The 13,540-nt window shown below is 44.2% G+C and overlaps 1 protein-coding gene across 13 annotated transcripts in view; it reads left to right on the top strand.

Annotated features, from left to right (window-relative positions):
* Positions 1 to 13,540, top strand: part of PARD3 (par-3 family cell polarity regulator) — a 646,254-nt gene that overhangs the window by 326,424 nt on the left and 306,290 nt on the right. The gene's annotated exons all lie outside the window — the stretch shown is intronic.

Here is a 13,540-nt window from a genome sequence, read left to right as displayed (position 1 = left end):
TTAGGCTGCTAAGTAAGAGATTCAAGTCCAGGACCTCCATGGTAGCATTCTCTGAAATGCTTCCAGTTCCACATGTAGGGCTAGTTAGGCAGAACTGCAGAGTCTCAATCCATGGATGAGACAATGGTGTAGGGAGAAACCAGACGGAACCAGACTGCTAGTGTGTAAAATTTAAAAAGAAGTTTTTAAACTAAGGGCTGGGAGAAAGCCAACAGGTGTGAAGGAGAATATGGTTTGGACAGAGATAACTCTTAGGATAAGATCTATTAAGGGGGAGCCTCTATGTACTACTAAGGAGGAGAGGGATGGAAGTTGCTAAAGTACAAGTAGGAACAAAAGAGAAACAGTTGAAAGACTTATATTCAGTTACATCGCATAATGGCAGACTGCTAAAAAGTGACAAATGTTATAGTTGCTTGTCGACAAATGCTAGAAGTCTGAACACTGATATGGGTGAACTTGTGTGCCTGGCATTAAATGAGGAGATTGATATAATAGGCATCACAGAAACTTGGTGGAATGATGATAATCAACGAGATATGGTAATACCAGGGTAGAAGAATATATAGGAATGACAGAGTAGGTCGTGCTAGTGGGGGGAGTGGCACTATATGTGAAAGAAAGCATAGAGTCAAATATACTAAAAATCTTAAGTGACTCACACTGTACCATGGAATCTCTATGGATAGAAATTCCATGCTTGAATAATAAGAACGTAGCCGTAGGAATATACTAGTGACAACCTGACCAGGATGGTGGTTATGACTGCGAAATGCTGAAGCAGATTAAAGATGATATAAAAATAGAAAACTCAGTTATAATTGGCGATTTCAACTATCCACATATTGATTGGGTACATGTCACTTCAGGACGGCACGCAGAGATAAAGTTCCTTAACACCATAAATGAGATGGTGTTTCTTGGAGCAGCTAGTTCTGGAACCCACAAGAAGAGAAGCACTTCTTCATGTAGTCCTAAGTAGAGTACAGGATCTGGTTCAAAACATGAATATAGCTGAACTGCTTGGAGGTAATGACCATAATATCATATAATTTCACATCCTTGTGGGGGATGGGAAGGGGACGAACCAAAGAAGCCCACCACAGTAGCATTTAACTTCAGAAAGGGGAACTACACAAAAAATGAGGAAGCTAGTTAAAGGAAGATTAAAAGGTACAGTCACAAAAGTGAAATGCCTGCAATCTGCATGGAAACTTTTAAAAACAGCATAATAGAGGCTCAAATTAAATGTATATGCCCAAATTAAAAACATAGTAAGAGGACCAAAAAAGAGCCACCATGGCTAAACAACAAAGTAAAAGAGGAGGTTAGAGGCAAAAAGGCATTCATTAAAAATTGGAAATTAAATCTTACAGAGGAAAGGAGAAAGGAGCATAAACTCTGGCAAGTCAAATATAAAAGTATAATGAGGCCAAAGAAGAATTTGAAGAGCAACCGGCCAAAGACTCAAAAATTAACAGTAAAATTTTTTGAGTATGTCAGAAGTGGAAAGCCTGCTAACCAATCAGTGGAACCACTGGATGATTGAGTTGCTAAAGGAGAGCTCAAGGGACATAAGTCCATTGCGGAAAAGCTAAATGGATTATTTGCATCAGTCTTCATGTAGAGGATATGAGTGAGATTCCTTTAAGTTTTATTGTTTTTTGAATAATAATTACACACCATGGAGCAAACAAACAAACCCATAAAGTGATATATCCTAAATGTACTAAGCTTCAGATTCCTTCTAAATGTTTCTTCACAGTGGAGCCAATATTCAACCACTGTATTAGAGCTTAATTTGCATTTTCATTCAAACCCATATTTTTTGTTTATTTCAGAACCTTATGTTTTCCCACTGCTTTGTCTTTTATGGTGATTGCTGATAATTTCAATCCATTTATCCAAAGCAAATAAATTAAATGTTGAAAAATAAAATATCTTCAAGCATCTCTGTTTGAAATGAATAAAACAAACATTAGTGTTAATTATTAGCTTTCCTCATACCCTTATTTGGGATAGCCATTTTATTTATCTTGGTTTGCTCTAGTTTGTACTGTATTTGCTTCTAGAATACATTTTATAAAATAAACCAAGGGATAGTGAAACTGTCTTGCCCAGACTAACCCATGAGCCCTGTCGGTAGCCTGGTGACCTGAGGGTCAGTGGAGAGAGATTGCAGTAGAAAGAATACATTTTAAATACAGTGTGTAAATAGGGTGGCAGACACTTCAGGATCCTGTGTGGGGAGCAGCGCTCTGTTGGGCCATCTTGAAAATCAAATGCTTGACTCCAGCAGGAAGGTGCTATGTACTTATGGCTGAGTCGCCTTGGGTATGTCTACACAGCAGCTAGACAGCTGCAGCTGGCCTGTGGCAGCTGACTTGGGCTCACGGAGATCAGGCTGAAGCTTGAGCTCTAGAATCCTGCAAGGTGGGAGTATCCCAGAGCTTGGGCTGCAGCTTGAGCCCAGAAGTCCAAGCAGCAATGAGACAGCCCCACTGCCTGAGCCCCGCTGCGACGCCGAATTGGCTGGCACGGGCCAACTGCAGGTTTTTCTTCGCGATGTAGACATAGCCTTTGAAGTAAATTCAGGTTCATCCAGTTAGCTGCAGTCTAGGAGAATAAAAATGTGTTTCTTACACAGGAGGAAAAAGGGTCAGATTCAAGTAAGTTTTTTAATGAAACCCTGGTTGGAGGGAAATCTGAGTTTGACATTTATATTTGGCTACTAGTAATTGACCTACCAATAAAGCCAAATCCCAGAAAAGGCGTACTGCTTCGAGTTTATAGTGTGGGAGTTCAGAGCAGCATTAGGAGTCTGCTTCCTTAGAAAGTGGTACTAGCAATTGCTGCATGCACGAAAGCATGGTCTGAATTAAGTTGTGCATGGAAAACAAGAATGGTTGAAATTCTATAATTTACTACACTATTATGACGTTGTCTGTCTTGCCTTATCTAAAAAGACACATTCTAGTTCTTCTGAATTTGGAACACATGCCATATACCAGCTTTAGCTGATTCTATGAAACCATTTATCTGGTTAAAAGAAAAGGTGGGTGAGGTAATATCTTTCGTTGGACCGTCTTCTGTTGATGAGAGAGACGAGCTTTCAAGCTTACGCAAAGCTCTTCTTCAGGTCTGGGGAACTTACTCAGAGTGTCACAGTTAAATACAAGGTGGAACAGATGGTTTAGCATAAGTTTAAAAAAAAAAGGCAGCTGGGGAGGTTGTTAGTGGGTTATAGATTAACAAACTGCCCCCACCATCTGCTTCCCTTTCCTTTCCTCCCTGTGACTGGAGGGGTGTTAACAGGACACTTTGCCTTGAATGGTCCCTTGAAATATGTTAATGCTAGCTGCTACTTTTGCTAAACAATCTGTTCCACCTTGTACTTAGCTGTGATACTCTGAGGGCAAGTCTACACTATAAAATTAAGTTGACTTAGGCTGTAGTGTAGACATATCCTATGTTGGCAAAACTTATATCGCTTAGGAGTGTGAATATTCCACCCACCCCCGGGTGACATAAGTTACTCCAACATTAGTGAGCTTCTCCCGCTGACATAGCATGTGCCGCTCGCGGAGGCGGGTTTTTCTATGCTGATGGGACACCTCTCTCCCATCATCATAGAGCACCTTCACCACACTTGCTGCAGCAGCACAGCTGTATTGGTGTAGCTGCACTGCTGCAACACTGTACGTATAGAGATACTCTTAAGTTACGTCAACGTACAGTCACTGCAGTAATGAAATGAGTTTTGTATGTCCACATACAGCTCCTCCTGTAGTTGGTGCGCATCCTCACCAGGGGTGCTTGCACCAGGTGTCATGGGGCACTGACAGCTGGAGCCGCGCTGCATGGGGCTGACTGCCAGAACAGTCTGGTGCAAGCAAAGCAGTGTCTACACTGGCACTGCGTTAAGCTAACTACATCGATCGAAGGGGAGGGAGTTTGGTGCAGGAGGGGGATCCGGGCTGGGGCAGGGGATTGGGGTGAAGTAGGGGGTGCAGGGTCTGGGAGGGAGTTTGGTGCAGGAGGGAGTTCTGACCTGGGGCAGGCGGTTGGGGGGTGCAGGAGGAGGCGCAAGGTGCAGGCTCTGGCCGGGAGGAGTTTACCACAGGTGGCTCCTGGCCAGCAGCACAGCAGGGCTCAGGAAGGCTTCCTGCATGCCGTGGCCCATGCTGCTCCCAGCTGCTGCTGGCAAGTCTCTGCGTGCCCCTCGGGAGAAGGGGGGCAGTGGGTCTCTGTGCATTGCCTGCGCCTGCAAGCACTGCACCCGCAGCTAACCGGCCAATGGGAGCTGTGAGGACAGTGCTGGGGGTGGGGGTAGCATGCAAAGCCGCCTCCCCCTGCCAAGGACTCGCAAAGACATTCCAGCAGCAGCCGGGTGCTTCCGCGAGTGGGCAGGCAGGCAGGCTGCCTGAATGCCCCGCTGCGCTGTGGGACTTCTAGCGGCCCAGAGATTGCAAGGGGGCAGCCAAAGAGCCTGGTGGGCAGGACAGAAACGTTAGACGGGCTGGACCCCTCACCTAAGTATTACTCCTCTCCTGGAGGTGGAATGAAGTTGGTATAGTGGGCCACTTACATCGGTAAGAACAACCTTGTAGCTCAGACGCTTACAGAGTTAGGTCAATGTAAGCTGCGTTAATTCAACCTAACTGTGTAGTGTAGACCTGTCTTGAATCAGTTTTCCTGACCTGAAGAAGAGCTCTGTGTGGCTTAAAAGCTTGTCTCTCTCACCAATAGCAGATGGTCCAAGAAAGGATATTACTTCGCCCACCGTGTCTCTTTAATATCCTGGGATCAACACTGCTACAACAACACTCAACTTTTGGTGTATATTTTATTGTTTTCTTTTTATAGTTCTGTTTTTTGTCTTGTTTTGTCGTCAGTTTCATACATAAATTTGTCTTAAGTACTGTTCAGGTCAGCTTGCAGTATATAGAGGTTATGCTGAACATATTTAACATATTGATAACTACCTCTCTTCTATAGTGAATAGTTGTGGCTATATCATTAATAGATTTTTAACCACAGTTCTTATTGAGAAAAGTCAGTCATTGGTACTTGTATATTTTTATCCACAAATCTTTTTTCTTTACTATAGTTTTTCAGAGCTAGTAAATGCATTTGTATTTTGCAATTTGGGGGCATTTTCCTGCTCTCATTTACCCTGTTTTCTTTGAAAACTAGTAATTATTTCCATCAGTTGCTCAGCAGGAAGATGGCCTATTGTAATCTTCCTTGCTGGCAAATGCAGCTAACAACCTAATATTTTCTATTTAGGTGGTAGTGTGTTTTTTGATTTTGATGCCAACAGCCATTGTGTTTCAGTGCTCATTCCCAAATGGAAACACCACCATGTTGAGATGATGGAGATATGGTACAATCCTGGGGTTTTGGAATGCCGACCAGCAGTACAATAGAATTAATTGAACATGCTGGAATGTTTATTTACAGTAATGTGTTTTTAAAAAAGTAATTGTACTTACAGTATTTAGAGCTCAGTTTAATTTTTAAATTTTTTAAACAAAAATAAAAACATTTGTGAACTTAAAACATATAACACAGTAGTACATGCAGTTTCTTAATTTTTATGTCTTAGGTAGCCTATTTCTCTCTTTCTGTGATTACGCTAATGCTCTGAAATGCATTAGCTTTTAAGGTAATTGTGGTGATTGACATCACACACTCTAAATAAGATTAAAGACCAGCAAAGTTATTAAAATAGCAAAATTTAACAATACAGAACCTTGGAAACATGGCCTTGCTTCCATCTGGAGCATTAAACTTGAACATACTTCCAAGAAAGAAAAGCTCAGAAATGCTCAAATAGCCAAATAATGCTCAGTGCTGTAATATTATAAATCTGCAAATGGATTTTGAGAGTCACCTTTCTTACCTCATTTACACAGTTAAAAAAAAAAGTTTTTGCTCTAAGACATTAATTTCACAGTGTTGCATGGCTTAATTTTTTCCTATATTTTTAGAAGACTGGCAGTGCAGATACCACCATGTCTGTCACACCATTTTCCTTTGTTCAAGAGTGTGTGTTCCAGGGCTCTTTGTTTCTCATACATTAATAGCTAGTAGATTGGCCCCAAAATCACAATCTGGGATGAGTGTCTTTGTTTTCCTCAGGGAGTAATATTTTAAAGTCACTGTATGGGTTGGTACTTAGGAATATGATTTTTGTACTTTTTATTTTTGCCAGCTTTTCCCATCTGTGTGTCTGGTTTTTTTGGCTCCTTGATTTAAATTTTCAGTTTAATTTCTCAGTTTCACTGGGATTTCTCTGTCTTTCTGACTCATCTGTGAACTTAGACATTTAAAAAAATCATTTACATCAGTTACACAGTAAAAAAAAAATCTTGGCCTTCACAATTGGAAGCTTTAAATCTATCCTGTTTAATTTTTTATCAAGTCATTTCTGGTATAAGCAGCCCACTTTTGGAGGTACAATACTTTTATTAGACTTTACGTTTAATTTTTTTTTAATTGCTTTGGATGAAATTGAAGTATTTTGGCGGGAAATGCTAGTTTGATCAGATTAAGCACATTCTAGTTTTTCATACTCATTTAGCTTTTAATACCCCAGAGGGAATAATATTCTTGAGAAATTTGTGTGGTAATCATAAACAGACATAATTTAGTAATTTTCTCATGAAACATTGGCTGAAGTTTTGGCCCTAATGACCCGAAACTCTCACAAACAGGAACACATTTTTGTTTAAAGTCCAAGAAAAATAGTTCTTGAAGTCAAATAAAAATAAGTTGTTGTTCAGTATTTTACAGACTTATTTTCAATAAAGAGGATGTAGAACCATCAGTTGGTAAAAGTTACGTGACTTCAGGCATATTCTAACATTTCAATAATGGAGCTCAAGTCATTTTTTTCAGTTGTTCTTTGACAATATTTTACAATGAAATTGCAATTTGTAAATAGCTTTATTTTAAAGTATGAGTGTAACTGTGTAGCACATTCTATCAAGTCTGTTAGTATATGTAAGAATTTTTTTAAACTAACAACAGTGATGCTGTCATGATCTTTTGACATACATATTTGCTTTTAGCCTGGAAATACAGTACATTCCTTATGGTCAAATTTAATTAATTTTTCATAGGAGCAGGTTTATTTTTAGCCCCTTAACATCTTTTTGTCACTAGCTGTTAAAGGTTATTTTCACCCTATTGTACACATTTACTTATAGCTGATCTTTGGAAACAGACCAAAAAAAAAAAAAAAGAGTATCTTTTCCCTTTTGAGCTTGTTTTCTGGTTTCTAATTAAATATTATTTGTGTACTGCTGTCAAAAAAAACACAGCAAGTTTGTGAATCTTATTAAAATACCAGAATAAATAGGTGAAAAGATGTTTTGAAAACATGAGCCTAATGATCTTATTATGCTTTCCACTCTGTGTGGTCTACTGGGAATTATTTTTCATATCAGCAATGTAGAATATCAAACGCCAAAGTGAGTGTTCTGTTTACTCAAGCTGGTATCCCTTTTTTTTTTTTTTAAGGGAAACATTGCTGTGAAATTCTGTGCTGTAGCTATTCCTTGTTCTATGCAGTTTTGATATGCTTGTAGTTTTTAATAACCACTGTTTCTCTTTCAAATGCATGCTGTTACCCTTTTTGTAAAGAGGTACAGCTGGGGAAGAACCAGTACAGACATATCCTGTTACTATTTCATTGAATTATTTTGAACTTTGAGTCCGAGAGAGAGAGAGAGAAATCTGTTTTTGTTTTGGAGAGGAGAGGAAGGGCTGTAATAAGTGCTTTGTTTGCCGTTTTCAGTTATATAAAGTTTTAGCAAAGCCTTTCAGAGTTTCTAATAAATGTACATTCAAACATTCTTTTAGTGTCCTAATCAATCTTGTTAAAAGGCCATTCTCAGGGTTTATGAGCACCAAAATTTTACTTGACCTTACCTTGAGGGGTTTTTTTTTTTTCCTTTTTGGATTTAACTTCCTGAGTCCCCTAAGAAACACTAATCCTTTTACTGATCCTTTAAGTGATGGAAACTAGACAAACCAATCAGTATGTGTTCTCCATTGTAATAATGTCCATGCACAGATGTGATTAATTGAGAAGTGACAATAATCTGTGATCTATATTTTTGTTGTCATTCATTCGTTTAAGGTTTGAAGTTTTAGGAAGACTTGCGTTTCAGTTCAGAATGTAGGCTTTAGAGTCCCACCTGGGTGCCTGCACTCCTCCTCTCTGGACTGCAATTTGTTGCCCTCGAGTCTGTTCAGAAGGGAATGGCTAAACTAACCTTCCTTGTACGTGGGCCAAGTAATTCACATCATCCATTTTCTACACTGGTTTCCTTCTGCCTTACACCTCAAGTTCAAGCTGTTGCACTCATCTTCAAGGACCTGTTCAACTTTGCCTCCACTTAACTCTTTTCTTTCTTATTTTATTTCTCACCTTCTCAGCCTTCTGCATGAATCCTGTCGCACCTCTTATGTCACATCCTTCTCCCACTTGCATGTGTGCTTTTTTCTGTGCTGCCCTTCCACACCTGCAATGCTGTACCTATCCAGTGGGACATCTATTCTTACAGTTCTTACTACTTATTCAAATCCCAGAAATGCTAAACCAGGTCTGTAAAGATGCAGTCTCAGCTCAAAATAAAAATGTCTGGAGACAGACCATTCCTCTGGGTATTCCAGCCTGTCCAATTGGTGGTGTCGGTCTGGCTATAACATAAGCTCCTCAGGGTAGGGACTGTGGGTACATCTACACAGCAAAGAAAAACCCAAGGCTGGCCCATGCCAGCCGACTGGGGCTCGTGGGGTTCGGGTTGCAGAGCTGTTTCACTGCTATGTAGACTTCCAGGCTCAGGCTAAAGAACCTGCGGGGTGGGTTGCAGCCTGAGCCCCGTGAGCCTGAGTTGGCTAGCATGGGCCAGCTGTGGGTTTTTCTTTGCTGTGTGGACATACACTGTTTTGTTTCTGTCTTGTACATTGAAGACCTAACTACTTGTATTCAGTAATATTAAGTAAGGCTAAGATTTTTGTAAAAGTCATGGACAGGTTATTTTTAGTAAAAGTCATGGACAGCTCGCAGGCAATAAACAAAAATTCATGGAGCCCGTGATCTGTCTTTTTATTTACTAAAAATAACTGGGGGCAGGGCTAAGCAGGTGGGATGAATGGAATCCCATTTGGGTGGGGGACTGACAGGCCAAGCCCCCTTCCATGGTTGGGGGCACAGCCCTGGCTTCAGCAGCCGCAGCGGGGGGCGCAGCCCTCACTCTGGAGCTGGCTGCAACTGTGGGGCAGGGGTGTGCAGCTCCAGCTGTAGCCTCCAGCAGGGCAGGGACATATGGCCCCAGCTGCAGCCCTCTGGTGGAAGCCATGGGGCTGGGACTCAGGGCCCCTGCTGCAGCCCCTGGCGGAAGTAGCTGGGCTGGGGTGCAGCCATGGGAGGCGCAGTCACGGGGGGCGCACAGCCCCTGTTCCGGAGCTGGCCACCGCTGCAGGATAGGGGCACACAGACTAGCTGCAACCCCTCCTTCCACCCCCACCCCCACGGCAAGCCACAGGGCGGGGATCTGCAGTGTCCTGGTTCCAGCCAACCAGTCCCAGTTGCAGCAGAGCAGGGGCTCACAGTCCCACCTGCAGGGAAGTCAGAGGTCCGGTAAAGTGGAGTTGGTGTCTATACCACCTGGTTTGTAAGTGCACATATATGGTGGTTGTTTGTGAGCATCTGAGAATGTGTGCGCTCATGGTGTGCATACAGGACCCCTTTAATAAGTCTCCTATTTATAAGTATGGGAACAGCCCATGAGGTTTCAGCAGCATCCTATCTGAACCTTAACACTGAGCCTTGAAGTCAAACTCCATACATAATCCTAAAGCTAACCTGTAATGTAGATGTGAAAAGAGCTGAGTAATTGGGTGGAAGAAACCTCATAACATACCTGGCTAATTGTACGATGCTTTAATCAGGGATATGAGTTATACTCAATTCCTTCCCAGTACTTGCATGCAGTCATTTTAGGTAACGAAGCATAAGGATTGATTACCATAGTAACAGTGTTTTAACTTGTATAATTGTAAAGGTGGTTAATGGTTATAGAATTCTCTAGTCATTTTAAATCCTGTTATACTATTAGGTCATCTAGTCCATCCTCTCATTAGGGTGCTAGGTTATTCCCTACAATGTATCTTGTAGTTCTTCATCCAGGCTAATTTTACATATCTTAAGCAGTGGGGGATTCTGCCTGTTCTCTTGGGAGATGGTTACACAATCTGATACATCATGCTAACAGGGAACATTTCTGATATTTAGTTAAAAATTCCCTTAATGTCACCCCTTTTCTCCTAGTCATATAGCCTTGCACCATGTGACAGTTCCAGTCTGATCTTGGTATTTACACCTATAGAATAATTATAGACTAATTACTGATTCTCCTCATCCCAAACCTTTGTCAGAGAGGAAGCTATACTCCCCTCCCCCCCCTTTTCCTTCTAAATAAGCCCCTTAAACTCCTTAATTTTTTCTGCTTTTGTCTTTGTGTACACCTTTCTGGTAGCAGGCTGACCGGTACTGACCACAGCATTTGTGTGTGGTCTCACTGAGCTGCACAGAGAGGTGCTATCACCTCCTTGCTGCTGGACAAGATGCTTCGGCATATGCAGCCCCCAGAATACATTGGGGTACGAGTGCATGTGCTGATGTATTTGGCCCAAATAAGACTGTACTTCTCAAGGATGCTCTTTGGTGAATAGGAGAAGAGAACCTGTCAATCTGAAATCTCCTTTGCAAAGCTACGTCATGGCCACTATTGCCATCCGTGGGCTGCGGTAGCCTTAGGATATATGTACACGCCTGCTGGTGTAATTCCTAGCTTGGGTGGGCTTACCTGTGCTAGTTCTGCATGAGATATTGTGTCAAAAATAGCAGCGTGGCCATGATGGTAAAGACAGCAGCTTGGACTACCTGCCCGTGTACAGTCCCACCCAACCCCCGGGCTGCTGCCTGTGCGGCTATGGCCATACTGCTATTTTCAGCACGCTCCAAGCAGAACTGGGGTGTGCATGTCTACATGAGCTGGGAATTACACCTCCCAGGTACTGAATAAACATAACTTTAGAGTCAAATGTGCCCACCACCCCAGTGCATGTCCATATGTATAATGAAGTTTTTCCCTTCCCCTGACTCGCATGGTTGGGGGGGTGGGGTGTAAAATTCAAATACAATCACCTTTGTTCCCCGCAACCTCTCAGGTCCTGGGCTGAACACATTGGCTGGACCTGAGACTCAAGACTTCATATTGTTCGCTACTACATGCTCCCTGCCCCCCGCTTGCTTATGGTTCCTTGGCGAGTTTTCTCTTTGTCATAATTTTTACATAACATGACCTATTATCTGTCTCATACAATGTGTTTATTTTCTTAAATATTCAAATATGTATAATATTAATAAATACAAACGCCAATGGATGGATCACTCTGCCACTCCTTCCCTCTAAAGGCAACAGGAAGGGGAATTGTTAGCTTTAAATTTGGCTTGAAAATTGATTTTGTGAGACACTGTCAGCGTGTTAGTAAAATCCTGATATATTAAACCTATTGCATTCCTATCATGCTCTAATTTTGGAATTTCTGTTTTTTGACTGCTGCTCTTCATTGGCTTCAATGACTTTTCCCAAGAACCCTGTTTCTTTAACCCCCTTAATGGATCCTGCTAGTTGATCTGGCATTTCCCAGTATGTTACCTGACAATTATCCAAGTTAAATTACCTCAGTCACCAAACTTCTTCTTCGGGTGATTGCTCATGTCTATTCCACAATAGGTGTGCATGCTCGCCACGTGCACCAGGGCCGGAAGTTTTTCCCCTAGCAGTACCCATGGTGGGGGAGTGCCCCAGCGACCTCTGGAGTGGCGCCTCCATGGCACGGTATAAGGGGAGCGGCGCGCTCCCCCCACCCTCAGTTCCTTCTTGCTGTCAGTGAAGGTGAGTTGGAACTACTCTGCTCCAGCTTTGCTGTAGCCATAGGTGCAGACTCCGCGGGTGCTCCGGGGCTAGCACGCATGGAAAAAAATTGGTGGGTGCTCAGCACCCACCATCAGCTCCCCGGACCGCCCCAGGTCACCTTCGCCTCCTCCAAGAGCGCGCCACTGTGTCCTGCTTCTCCCCCTCTCCCAGCGCTTGCACTGCGAATCAGCTGTTTCGCGGGGCAGGGAAGGAGGGGGAAGCAGCGGGACCAGGGCAGGGATTTGGGGAAGGGATCCAATAGGGGCAGGGAGGGGGTGGAGACTTTGGGGAAGGGGTTGGAATGGGGGCGGGGCCCGGGGGCGGAGAAAGGGTGGAGTCAGGGCTGGGGGGCACAGGCACCCACTGACACAGGAGGAAGTTGGCGCCTGTGGCTGTAGCTCATCCCCAGAACTGCTTGTTCACTCAGTGTTAGTACCTGCAGTTAGTTAACTGTTTAGTTAGTTCAGTTAGTTAGAGTGCCTGGGCTGGGCATGCCCCGCGCCGCGGGTTTTAAGTCGTGCGACACTTGTAGGCTATCTCTGCCAAGGAGTGACCTGCACGCAGACTGTCTGCGCTATTTGGGAGAAGCCCGTATCAGCGATCGTTGCAAGATTTGCAAGTCGTTTAAGCCTCAGACCAAGAGAGAAAGGGACATTAGGCTCCGGGCCATTCTGACGGAGTTGGTGCTGACCCTGACTCTGGCGCGCCACTCCGAGTCGGCACTGGGCACCGCAGTGTTGGTGTGCGGAGACCCTCTGGCGCCATCGACCAGTCGGCACAGCTCCCCATCCATGGGGCACACCGAGAAGGCTAGAAAGATGCCTTCTTTGCAGCAGCACCAAAGTAAACCTGGGACAGAGGCTAGACCCATGTCGGGCAGTGCTCGATCCCCACTGGCCTCTAGGCCTCTGACTCAAGTCAAGCGGAGCAGCCCGGCCCATTCGGAGCAGACCTCCCTGGCTGTCCGGATGCTCTCCACACCAGCGGCCCTGTAGATGGCCCAGGAAGTTATGTCCATGCTGGTACTAGGAGCACCACCGATGTCGGCTTCACGGTCCAGAGGCAAGCCACCGCTGGGATCTCTGGAGTCGCCCCCTGCTCAGTACCAGTCTTGGTCAAGCGCTGTTTGCCGTCCACGCGGATTGCCCTCGACTTCCACCAGACTGTCTAGTTGGGTTCCGTCCGACCGAGACTCTCGGCACCGCTCCACCTTGAGGAGCGAATACTGACGGGACCGAGGCAGACGTCGCCAAAGGTCCTTGTCTCGGAGGGTTACCACAGCCGGTCACAGCACAGACGTTGATGCCGTTCCTGCTTAGAATCCCGCTCCAAGACCCCGCCAAGGCATCGCCTCCGCAGCCCTGGGCATCGATCGCAGTTGTCTCGTCGTCGCGGCTCCGCCTGTCGGAGCCAATCACAGAGCAGCTGTTACTGATGGTACCGGTCCTCCGTGTTGGGATTGTGGTCCTGTGGTTGGCATCGCTCCCGGCACCACCGCTCTTCCCGGTCCGGGGACAGCCGCAGGTTGTATGTCAGCCCGG

The sequence above is a fragment of the Natator depressus genome, chromosome 2 (assembly GCF_965152275.1).
Source record: "Natator depressus isolate rNatDep1 chromosome 2, rNatDep2.hap1, whole genome shotgun sequence".
NCBI lineage: Eukaryota > Metazoa > Chordata > Testudines > Cheloniidae > Natator > Natator depressus.
This window is presented reverse-complemented; position numbering and strand designations above follow the sequence as displayed.